Consider the following 10,620-nt stretch of genomic DNA (forward strand, 5'->3'; position numbering starts at 1 on the left):
AATTAACTATTTTTGGGTTACGCATCTAGAAATACTTTATTGATGGATAGCGAAGAGGGGTGAAATATTATCTTAAATCTTGTATATATATGTCCCTTATATACAAGCTTGATTATTATATATTACCAAACACATCGAAGTATTTGTTGATAATTGGCGGTGAAATCTGAATCCAAGATGAGATCCTCTAATTTGTAAAAATTGAAGAGGGGAAGAGGCTGAGATACAATTTTTGTGTGTTTTCATCTTTAGTATGTACATTAGTTTATATAGAAGTATACAATAGCTAAAATGGAGACAAGAAGACATGGGCTATTTTTAATTTTGTACAAAACTTTATTCTACTTGCCCATAATTATATGGGCATAACTATATTTAAATTTAAGTGTATTTGTGGCAGATTATATATATATATATATATATATATATATATTTATGTGGAGAGGGAGACTCCACGTGTATGCCCCAAAATGTGAGGGCTGAAGAGTTTTAAACTCTTCAGCTTCTTCTTCTTTCCTCATTGCTTTTCTTCTGAGTTCTTCAGCTTCTTCATCTCCTTCTTCTTCTCTTCTTTTTCTTTGTTCCTGTAATCTTCTCCAACATCCCCCCTCAAGTTGGAGGGGAGTGTCAGTGCCTTCAACTTGCGCAGGATCGCCTGATGAGAAACCCCAGAAAGGGGCTTAGTGAAGAGATCGGCGAGTTGGTCTTTGGAAGGAACAAATGAGAGGGTAATCAAACCAGATTGAAACTGTTGGCGCACAAAATGACAATCTAGCTCAACATGTTTGGTGCGCTCATGGAAGATCGGATTTCGAGCTATATGGATGGCTGCTTGACTGTCTGAGCGTAGCGGAATCGGAAGAGAAATTGGAGTAGAAAGGTCTTCAAGAAGTCGAACTAACCAAGTAAGTTCAGCAGTAACACGACGCATGGACCTGTATTCTGCTTCTGCGGAGGACAAGGAGATCGAGATATGTTTCTTCGATTTCCAAGAGATTGGGGCTCCTACGAGGGTAATAAAAAAGCCACTGACCGATTTTCGTGAATCTTTACAAGATGCCCAGTCCGCATCGCAAAAAGCCAGTAGAGAAAATGAGGGGTCGGAAGAAAGTAGGATGCCCTGAGCTGAATCTGTGTTCAGGTAGCGTAAAACGCGTAAGGCAGCCGAGAAATGAGACAAACAGGGTCGTTGCATGTATTGACTCAGAGCAAGAACATCAAAACATAGATCTGGGCGAGTGTTGGTCAAAAAATTCAACTTGCCAACCAAGTGACGATAAAGAGTGGGATTATCCAAGCGAGGGCTGTCGTCTGCTCGAAACTTGAAGGAGGGATCCAGCGGAGAATGAACTGTAGGCAGATGAGAGACATCGAATTCATGAAGAAGGTCCATGGTAAACTGCCGTTGATTTACAATAAATCCTTGATCTTCTCTCAAAATTTCCATCCCAAGAAAATGGTGAATTTCTCCTAGGTTTTTAACTCTGAATTCTGTGTTGAGAAAGCATTTGATATTTTCGAGTTCATACATATCATTTCCAGTGAGGAGAATATCGTCGACATATACTGCTAGGATAGAAGTAAGTGTCCCGTTGTGCTTGAAAAAGAGGGAGTAATCGTTTAAAGAGGAGGAATACCCTTTGAAAGCTAAAGCTCCTGCAAGTCGAGCATACCATTGCCGGGAAGCCTGCTTTAAACCATATAAGGATTTCTTCAGGAGACAGACATGGTTAGGGCTAGGAGGTGTCAGTCCTGCTGGGAACTTCATAAAAACCTCTTCTTGGAGGTCACCATGCAAGAATGCATTGTTGACATCCAATTGTGAAACATACCACTTCTTTTTAGCTGCAATGGTAAGTAGGCACCGGATAGTGGTCATCTTCACAACAGGTGAAAAAGTTTCTCCATAATCTATACCTTCTCTTTGTATATCCCCCCCTCACGACCAGTCTGGCCTTTAGTCGTTCAATCCTCCCATTGGAGAGATGTTTTATCTTGTATACCCATTTGCAAGGTAAAACTCTCTTTCCTTGAGGCAGCAGGACAACATCCCAGGTGTGATTGGTTGCCAAGGCCTGAAGTTCGGAGTTCATGGCCTCTCTCCATGCTGGATGTTGGGAGGCCTGGTTGTAGCAGCTAGGCTCAGTGATATTAGAGAGGGAGTGAATTAGTTTCTGATTGTGGAGGGATAGGGAGGAGAAAACATATCCTTTTGGCTTATGAGAGTGATCAAAACAAGTTGTCCATGAATCAGTGAATATTACACTATTGCAAATGTAATCTTTTAGGTACCTAGGTTCATGAGACATCCTGCTAGATCTTCTTGGTAGGTCTGTGACAGGAGCAGGGTCAGAAGTATCTGGTGATGTAGGTGGAGATGTTTGCTGAGGAAGTGTGGATTCGGATTGGGGTCTGTAGGTAGAAGTATTAGGTGGTGGTACTGAGGGTGTAGCTGGGTAAAAGGGATCATGATCTGAGGAAGAAGGGTAGTTCAAAAAAATAGGTGTGTGGGAGCTATCAGATGAATTGAAAGGAAAATGTGACTCATGAAATCTGACATCTCTGGATACAAACACTTTCCTTGTATCAAGAGACAACAGTTTATACCCCTTCTGCTATAAAGGGTATCCTAGTAAAACACAAGCAGTAGCCCTTTCATCAAACTTGTTTCTCCCTTGTCCAAGAGTAGAGGCATAACACAAACATCCAAAATTCCTCAAGTGAGCATAGGTAGGTTCTTGTCTAAGAAGTACTGCATAAGGTGTTTGTCCCTTTAGAACACTAGATGGTAGTCTATTAATGATATGAGTAGTAGTTAAAACAGACTCTCCCCAGTAAGTCATAGGCAATTTTGACTGAAACATCAATCCTCTTGCAATTTCTAAGAGGTGTCTATGTTTTCTCTCAACAGTTCCATTTTGTTGAGGTGTAGCAACACAGGACAACTGATGTAAAATTCCTTGAGAAGCAAGAAATGCTGATTCCTGTGTCCCTTTCCCCAATTCTAAAGCATTGTCAGATCTGATTGTCTTAACTCTGACATTGAATTGTCTTTCTACCATGGATAAGAAGCTTTTCAGTACAGGGAAAGCATTTCTTTTGGTGCTTAGTAAGAATGTCCATGTCCCTCTACTGTAGTCATCTACTATGGTGAGGAAGAACTTGAAACCATTGTAAGTACTACACTTGTAGGGTCCCCAAGTATCTATATGAATGAGATCAAAAATATGTGTGGACTTTATGTTGCTAGTAGGAAAAGGTTGTCTAGTTTGCCTAGCTCTAGGGCATATGTCACAAACAAAATCAGAGGTGGATTCACATGGAAGAAAACTTAAATGTTTCATTGCTGAAAATGGAAGATGTCCCAACCTTACATGCCAAAGTTTCACACTAGGAGTAGCATTAACATGTACTGAATTAAAAACTGAAAATGATTGTGGGATGGGATCTGAAGATACATCATTTGAATTGAGACTATTTCTAGACTTGTCAGTGTTGGAATCCAATAAATAGAGTCCTTCTCTAACTTCACCAAAAGCTTGAGGACTCCTCACTGAAAGGTCCTGCAAGAAACATCCAGTAGCAGTGAATAGGACATCACACTGAAACTGAACACAGAACTTGTGAATTGAAAGTAGATTATACTTAAAATCTAGCACAAGCAGTACATCAGTTATGACCTGCCCTGGCAAAATGGAGATGCTCCCTATATGGGTCACACTTACCTTGAAAGAATTAGGTAAATTAATGTTCAAAGGCATAGGCAGAGGTTTTAGAAATAAGAAGGAATTGGGATCAAAACACATGTGTTCTGAGGCTCCTGAATCAATTATCCAAGTATTTTGCTTAAGGTTAGTGGGTACAGAATTTGAGTATTTAAAAATGGTACCAGCCACTGCATTTGCATTGATTCCTGTTTCTGCCAATTTGCTCTGCTTGTACATTTGCATCATCTCTACAATCTGCTGTTTGCTAAACTGTTCCTTAAAATTTCTATCACTGATTCCAGGATCTGTCCTCCCAGTGCCTTCATCTGCTTGCTGAGTTAAGGTTGCATTTGCTTTAATCTGAGGCTGATAGTTTCTGGAGTTGGTGAACTCAAAATCTGCAGGAAATCCATGCAGCCTGTAGCAATCATCATGTATATGCCCTGTTTTCCCACAATAGGTGCATGACAGGTTTGGATCATATTTCTTCTTACCCTTAAACCTGTTCTGTGACTTATCATGTCTCTGGTTCTGACCTGGATTGGTATACCTCTGGTTCTGGTGTGTGTTTGTTCCTCTTATTGCTTGGTGTTTGAATCTCTGTGTATTTCTTCCCTGTCCATTGGCCATGAATGCTGCAAACTCAGCAATTAGTTTGTTGTCCTGTTGTTTTGCTTGACTTGCTGCCAGAAATGATCCAGAATCAGAGATGTAGTTTGTGTTTGCATACACTTCCCTTTGATTCTCATCCTGCAAAAGTAATGAATATGCAACATCCATTCCAGGTAAGGGATTCATCATAAGTATATTTCCCCTTGCCTGAGCATATACATCATTTAGTCCCATTAGGAATTGAATTAACCTTTGATCTTCTAGTGATTTTGTTAACTTTGCTTTTCCATCACAAGTGCATTTACATGAGCAGCAAGCAATTACATTTATCCCATCCAATTCATCCCATAATCTCTTAAGTTTGGTGAAGTAACCTGCAATGTCACTATTCCCTTGTATTAGACTCGTTAATTCCTTTTGCAGGTGGTAGATTTTGGCACCATTTGATTTGCCAAACCTCTGCTCCAGACTGTCCCAAAGTTCCTTAGCAGTTTTGGAACTCATCACACTATCTACAATATCCTTAGAGAGTGCATTTGATATCCAACATATGATCATGTCATTAACACAACTCCATTGTTCAAAATCTGCAGATTCCAGTTCTGGAGCCTTGCAAGTTCCATTGATGAAACCAAGTTTCTTCTTGGCTGATAGGGATAAAAGGATGGATCTCCTCCAACCTGGATATCCTCTTCCATCGAAAACATTGTTGACCAGAGTCATACTAGGTGAGTCTGAATTGTTTAAATGGTAAGGATGGTTGCTTTCATACATGGTTCCTTTCTCCCCACTTCCTGACTTAACTTGAGTTGTTTCAGGCATTTTGTTTTAATAGGGATCTTGAAGATGATGATGATGCAAATTTTGAAGATGATGATGTTGATGGGTCTTATACAGATCTGAATTGAGCTTAGAGATGCTCTGATACCATGTAAAAATTGAAGAGGGGAAGAGGCTGAGATACAATTTTTGTGTGTTTTCATCTTTAGTATGTACATTAGTTTATATAGAAGTATACAATAGCTAAAATAGAGACAAGAAGACATGGGCTATTTTTAATTTTGTACAAAACTTTATTCTACTTGCCCATAATTATATGAGCATAACTATATTTAAATTTAAGTGTATTTGTGGCAGATTATATATATATATATATATATATATATATATATATATATTTATGTGGAGAGGGAGACTCCACGTGTATGCCCCAAAATGTGAGGGCTGAAGAGTTTTAAACTCTTCAGCTTCTTCTTCTTTCCTCATTGCTTTTCTTCTGAGTTCTTCAGCTTCTTCATCTCCTTCTTCTTCTCTTCTTTTTCTTTGTTCCTGTAATCTTCTCCAACATAATTGCGTTGATACCATAGTGAATATAATTGTCTAAATCATCCTATTGTAAAACGTGAAATAGTAGATATCATGAAACATTTTAATTTGTTTGTTTCATATTGAAAGAAACTAGTGTCAACTACTCAAGTTCGTGAATCATATTTCTTACTCCTAACTAAAAGCGATAGAGAAAATAGCACACGTTTTACTGCATATAACCTCTTTATTCAAAAGAGTAAAAACCGCGACCTACAATATGTAGGATTTCAATAACAAATCTTCACTAACTTCAACGAACGATTTTAGATTTCAACTTTATAATCTAAGGGACTAACTCTAGTATTTCAACTCAACAATTAACTATAATTGTTATAATAATTATTCAAGAAGTTTGTCACGATCTGAGTCTACACCCTAGATGTGGTTGACACTCAGAACCATAACTGGTCCCAAGCGAACCCTTGACCTGGCTTACTACTATACTACAAGCTATAACAACTATATATGTGGAAGCTTTTAAAAGATGAGCATATAATAACTTAGAAAATAAACTCAATAACTTTATATTTAAAAATCTGAAATCTATATAATATGCATATGTGTTTGTAAAACAGTGGAGAAAACTATACCTCAACTAGCCCGTCTATGAAACTTCTAACATACTGGAGATAGGTTATTGGGACAAGACCCCAAGCTACCTGATGAATACTCTGCTAGTATCATAATTACTGCTAATACTCAAGAAAAACTGAAGCCCTCTGAAAGTAAGCAGGTCTCACCAAAGCCGGATGAAAGTGATCCTAATGATGTGTTTGTTGTCCGAATTGTATATTTGAGTCTACGTCATTAAAAGATGCAGCGTCGAATGACATTAGTACATGAAATGTAAGGTATATATATATATATATATATAAATAGTTTAATGAAATAACAAGCTAACTGAACATACTAAGCTGAATGAATAACTCTAAAGATAGAGATGGAAATAAAGACAATTGAGTAGTATAAAATAAGATTTCAATTGAAAAGTTGAGACATGTTCTAAAGCTGATTAACTGAATACGATATTTGAATATATGAAATTTAGAAGAGAAAAACATAAAATAATATGCAAGTCATTATTTAAAAACATTTTTATCATCTAGTGATATAGAAACTATTTTCATGGCTTGAACTGAAAACATATCTAAAACTGTCAATTTGAAAAATTATCATATCTATGACTACATAAATAATTATATTTGTTCATGAGTTCATGATGTCCAACAACTAACCAGTTAACAGGACTTCCTTATACCTTGCCAGGATATAAAACCTATCTATCTGATGTGGATCCACTAACTAAGCCTAAAAGGGATAAAGAAGTTGACCGTCTATACATCGGCATATTCAAATACTACGGTGACATGTAGTTATGGGACTTGAATTTTCTAAACTCGCATCTTCTTGCTAAATAATCCATCCAAAATAATTCATATATGCTCATAATATATAATGATAAATGTTACAGAAACCATCTCGACTGTTGGAATGAAACCGATTATATGGAACTGCTAAAGATGGAAAAAATGCAAGGAACAAAGTTGTGAGAAAGCCCCGTGACATCCAAGTTTGAGATCATATTCTGATTCCTTGCTCAAATTTGTAAAATTGTTCAGCTGGTGAGACAAGCTCACAACTGTTTAAAACATACCGATGTTCTAAATTTTCATGATAAAAGGCAATTCTCTTTCAGAATCATACCTATGTGATGAAAAATTGTAAGTTTCGTAATGAATCTTTCAAGTAACTACACTTTCTTTAAAACATATTCTTTAAAATAGGTAGAAAGAAATTTCCATAAAAATATACTTTCTTGAAATAATGCACTTGAAGTTTAAAATACGAATATTTTTTTGAAATACTTTTTGAAAATCTTGAACTTACTTCCTTCATGAAAACTACGCATTTGAAACACTATGACAAGGTTCTCAAATAACTTTGGCTACAAAGGACCCATGTGATAGAATAAACATGAACCATCAAACAAAGATCATCAATGAACATGAAATACAATAGTTTCAATAGTAGAATTTAATAATAGAAAGTTTGAATTAGAAAGAAGTTGAATTCATGGACTTTTGGGTAGAATCCCTAACTTTTATCGTACTAATCAAAATTGTAGACGTAGGATATAAGGAAGAACTATGTTCCTCACTATAATAGCCTTACATACCTTATGCGCTCCACAAATCTTAATGAATATCCCTAACTTGATGAAAAACGATCAAGAAATCTTTTCTTGAGATTCTTGAATTCGCTTCTTGAAAATTTATGGCTAAGGGTTAAGATTTCTATTAAAAATTCATGATTAGATGATGGAATTTATATTTGAAAACTTGAAATCCTTGGATAATGACTCACCTTGATGAAGAACCTTGAAAGAGAAATCCTAACTTGGTGTTTCTTGAGAACTCTTAAGCGTTGAAAATTAAAAAAAGAATGAGACGGTTTTAATGATGAAAACTGATTGTCTAACCCTCCTAAAATATTTTAAGGTCATTTAGATAACTTCCCAAAAATTTTAGGATAAAAATATTCTTATATAAAGCAAAATTGGTAAAATTTCTCATCACACCATCGTCGAAGTGACGGATCATTGTTTGAGTGACGGGCCAACACTCAAATCACCGTATAATTACTAAACTTTGAGATTATTGCCTAAGGGTGACGCCCACTTAAAAATAAGACTCATAGATCTTTGATTTGTTAGGTCATGAGTCACCTAACCCTTCATATTTTAAGAGACATGGTCATTTGAAATTGACCCTTGTATGATCTCGTGGAAAAATTTAATCTGTAGGAAAGCTTTGAACTCGACTTAGTGCTAGAGGTTTCTTATCACTCTAATTCACATCCAATACACTTTACACACTTAAAAATTAATCTTAAATCATATATACAATTAGAAATCATCAGATTCGGACCTATACGCATACGGAGAATGATTCGAATCTTACCTTAGAAGTTTTTGGAGTGTTATAAAGATAAACTCTCTTATTGTTACAAACCTCACAACAATAACATTCCAATAAAACTATGAATTACTACAACCCTATAATAAACATGTTACAACTTCAACTATAAAAGCAAAGGACAATCTAGACATCTTGCTCCTACTAGAACTTCAACGTATGACCTTTGATAAGAAACTTGATTCTATGTATCCGATGTCTTGGTATTCTTGTAACATTCTATAATTTCTTACTATTTAAACAATAAATTTATGATTGACTAGTTGAATAATCATATTTTTTTTTTCATCGATGAGAAGTCAGAAGAATAATTTTAAATAGGTGATTATACCACGAAATATGATTGTGAAGTCACTTAAAATTTTTAGGCTAAAATTAGAGGTAAATAGAGCTTTGAGACAAAATTCTAATTAATGAGTTTATTATAGATTTTTTTTATGTAATCTTATTGATGCGCGGACTTGGATTAGTATATCTCCCAATCTATAATGAGTTAGAGGGACTATTATATATCAAGTTAAAGGTCTTTGATTCTAGTTTTCATAATATCAAATCGTTCATCAATCTAACATTGGAGTAAGGCGTTATTGGCATTTTATCGCAGACTGTACAAACTACATCGTGTCAACAAACTCGAGTTGGGACAAAAAATGTATAAGTCACATTTTAACGTTATTTGTTATTCAAATATTGAATGTTATGATTCTTGAGAGCATTTAGAGGTGGCAACCCTAGGACTCCTAAGGTATGATTCACCCTTTTCTCTTTTATTGTTACTTTATTTCAAGTTCGGATATCGTTGATATCATTGGAAAACACATTGTAGTTGTGATTTGGTGAAGTTCCAACTTAGTAGTGGTGTTGGGTCCTTCTAACAACTTGTTTATCTTGGTATGTCAAAGATTGTTTTCAAGGTAAACTTCCTCATATGATCCTCCTTCATAATTCTGTGTTTTAGTATTTTTTTAATATAAATTTTCATACCACGGAGCGGTGTTTTAGATGTCGAGGATCTGGACAACCCCTTTGTCTCATTGAGATGGGTTATTATTGTTGTATATTGATGGGGTTAAAGTGTTTGAGGGACTAAGCGTTGTTTGACTTCTTTTAGGAGTCACGTACAGAGATTGTCGATTGAAATGATGTGAAATACGCTTTGTTATATTACCTCAAGAGATTGTCGCTTTTGTGAGATGTTGATAGCTTCTTGTTGCTGTTATTAGATGTTGGCTGGTAGATTGTGATGTTGTTTGTTGAGAATGGATGGCCTAAAGCCAAAATTTAGAAAATAAGGCTTACATTTATTAAATAATTTTTTAAATATATTTATTCTCATAACTTTTGAAAAGTACATGGTAATTGATTATAATTTAATAAATAATTTTTCTTTTTTCTTAATTACAATATAACATTTTTGAAATATTTTTTGTAACATCCTGGAAATTTCTAAGCTAGGACCCGAGCCATTCTTCATATACGTGTAGGTCCAAACCCGATAATTTTAATTATATATATCTGTATGTGTTTGTTAGGATCAATTCCTAAGTATTTGAAGTGTATTTGATGTGAATTAAGATCATAAGGAACCTCTAGTACTTAATCGAGTTCAAAGATCCTCTACCGATTAAGTTTTTGCATAAGAAAATGTAAGATTCAACTTCAAACAATCATATCTCTTAGCATAACGAATTAGGTGGACTATGACCTATCAAATTAAAGGTCTATGAGTCCTCTTTCCAACGCCGCCAAATTTGCCTCATTTGGAGTTCAGAGTAAAAACATTATTACCATAACTTTTCACTCCAAACACCGAATGAGGCAAATTGGTGGCGTTAGAAAGATGATTCAAAGAAATTTAATTTGATAGGTCATGGGCCACATATGAATAATGGCTCGGTCTAAGCTTTTTTGGGGGGTGTTACAATATCTCCCCCTTGGGATCATTTGTCCTCGAATGA

This window comes from Solanum dulcamara, chromosome 10, assembly GCF_947179165.1.
Source record: "Solanum dulcamara chromosome 10, daSolDulc1.2, whole genome shotgun sequence".
In the NCBI taxonomy this organism is placed as follows: Eukaryota; Viridiplantae; Streptophyta; class Magnoliopsida; order Solanales; family Solanaceae; genus Solanum; species Solanum dulcamara.